Source organism: Talpa occidentalis, unplaced genomic scaffold, assembly GCF_014898055.3.
Source record: "Talpa occidentalis isolate TD23 unplaced genomic scaffold, MPIMG_talOcc4v2.1 talOcc4.4, whole genome shotgun sequence".
Classification (NCBI taxonomy): Eukaryota; Metazoa; Chordata; class Mammalia; order Eulipotyphla; family Talpidae; genus Talpa; species Talpa occidentalis.
Genome location: NW_023604295.1, coordinates 99,340,914 through 99,343,549, shown reverse-complemented (window position 1 = coordinate 99,343,549; position 2,636 = coordinate 99,340,914). Strand labels below are relative to the sequence as shown.

Here is a 2,636-nt window from a genome sequence, read left to right as displayed (position 1 = left end):
ACATCTAGACATAACAAACAATGTGAATATATTTAACCGTTACTTAACTGGATACCTAAAATGGTTAATATGGTAAAATGTTTGGTTTTTGTTTTTTTTTTTGCATGATTTTAAAATAATAATAACATCCAGACACAAAATCCACAGGGCAGGTTCTGCTTTCTACCTGGAGACCTGACATTCTCAGGCAACTTAGTAGGAGGATATTGATAAGTCACGACTGAGTCTCTGTTTACTCTGAACCAACAAAGAGCTCTACTGGTCATGCACCCAGAAACTAGCCTCACATGTGTTAGTTTTTCTTCTCCTTTGACACCATTTGGCATTCATTTTTCCATTTAATTACCCCTACTCACTTCTGAAGGTGGGAAAGCAGAGATCCCACAAGGATCACAAGGACCAAGACAAGCTCAGGACCGTGTTCTAGCATGTCAGGGCAGTCAGAACAAGGACTGGAGTCCACACCCAGATTTAACCTCTTACTTTTTCCATAAGGCCACACAGACCCCATCTCTTCACTCTCATCCCATTTCCTCCCCATTTCCCTACTCCCTTATCTAGCCAGGTAAGTCAAACTAAAAGGGTTAAGATGGGTGAGCTTTGAGCAGTTGCCTGGCCTTCCACTTCCCCTGTGTAGGGAAAGACCCAGCGCAGACCCTCCGCTCCCACACATTCCGTACCTGGGACACATGAGACCTGCAGCAGTAAGAAGGGAGTTGGTAAAAGCTGTGTCTTGTATCTAAAGAGGAAAATTTTGGGGGTCTCATTAAGTTTCTCAGGGTTTCTAAGAAACAATCTTAACCTTAGTAAATGTGTTACCCTTTGACTCTACCCAGAGTTAGCAATCAAGAAAAATTCAACACTCTTTTTTTCCTTTCCAATTTTTATTCCGCCCCCGTCCGCAAAAAAATATAAAAAAATAAAAAAAATAAAAAAAAAAACATGACAGGGGATTAGGAAGTCCATGAAGAGTATTCAGTTGGACAGAAATAACAAAGACCAAGTTCAGCTGGTAAGGCCCTATTTTCCCACTTTTAAAAAAAAAAGAAAGTCAAAGCTTTCTCAGTGTGGGAGAGGACAACTTTTCCTCTTAAATGGTGCAAAATGAGTTAGAAAATCTCTGATTTTGTCTATTTATCCTTTTCTTTCTGTTCTTTTTCTTTCTTCTCTCATTCGGCCTTCACTGCCTCTTCCTTGTATTTTTTGATCAACTGTTCCACTTCCTTTTATTTGAGAACTCTGATGCTGTCTTTCCATTCTCTCATCAGTGTGACAATTTCCACTTTTTCCGCAGTTTACTAACATCCATGGTCTTATTTAGAACTTTGATAGCTAAAGCAACTGCTGACTTCAAACTCACTTCTCCTTCTTGGCAGTCTTGTTTACCACTGTCACAGCTGCAGTGCTATTATTTCCAATGCATGTGGCTTTCCCACCCCATCGTTTCCCCTAGGATCACTATGATGGAGCCAAAAGCCTTAGCACTTATATCAGTCAATATTACAACAATGAAAGCCCAAAGGAACATTTTCCTCCAAACTGTATGAGCTTGTTCAGTATCACACAGTGCTATAACCAAATGCTCACAAGGAAAAGGCTGCTGAAACTGTAATACATACCTTTGAGCACTGAGCCTCAGTTCACTAGTCAGAACATTTACATCAGAATTTATACCTGCCACACTGCAAACCTCGTTCTCGTTGAATTTATAAATTCTTTGGGGGAAAAAAGACTTCATCAAGAAGCTTGTGTATGTTGCCTCTTGGGAGTAAACAAAACACTATGATTTGCTAAAATTCCCAAAGAGGTGCCAGTATGCATGTCCAGTCGCTTCCATGCATATTAGACTTGGCATAGCAACCTTCTGGAGAAAATATGGTGGTCCTGGAGTCATATTTTCCAGACATGTTTTATCTGAACTTTATGACATTCTGGAGGAAAGATACTGAAGAGAAAAGGGTTCTGGAAGAGAAAAACTGAGAATTCACTGTGAATATGCCTCCCCCCCCACTCTGGTAGTTTTTTTTAACAGGGCAAAGCAAGGTTTTAGAAACTCAGGCTTACATAAAAATGAAGAAAACATAATAAATTCCCCTTCCCTGAAAGACACAAGAATTGAAAAGTGTTGATTGTAGAAGTGAATGATGGCCAAAAAAATTACCTTGAACCTTTAGAAAATGTAATTATTAATATTACTATCATTATCATCAACTGAGATCTGGCAAGTCTCAGACAGCTTAAGGTCCTTTTTCTTCACAATGGTGCGTGCTCAAAATAACCCATGAGACAGGTATGATAGTTACACTTGAGGGAGTCACACCATCTCAGCCAGGTCCTTATCTCATGCCCAAGAACACTGAGAACAGGGACCAGAAAGGGACCAGCTCTTTATTTAAGTGACAGGAAATCTCCATGCAACAAGGAGGGGGTCCAAAAGGGTTACCACTGAAGTGCTGATGTCCGTGGTCTTTTATGCTAAATATATGGGGAAGTAGCTTGCTAAAGAGTGTTGAAAACACACAGGGAGGTAAAACACAGCTTGCTAAAGATTAACCCATGCAGCTCAGAATGTGGGACCACTAACCCCTGCTTCTACTATCTTCTTACCAGGCATTTTAGGCTATTCTTGTTTGAGG

General features: G+C 40.2%; 1 pseudogene; it reads right to left on the bottom strand.

The window, feature by feature from the left end:
• Window positions 1-1,130: 1,130 nt before the first annotated feature.
• On the bottom strand, window positions 1,131-1,907 carry LOC119256935 (proteasome subunit alpha type-4-like; annotated as a pseudogene).
• Window positions 1,908-2,636: the final 729 nt, after the last annotated feature.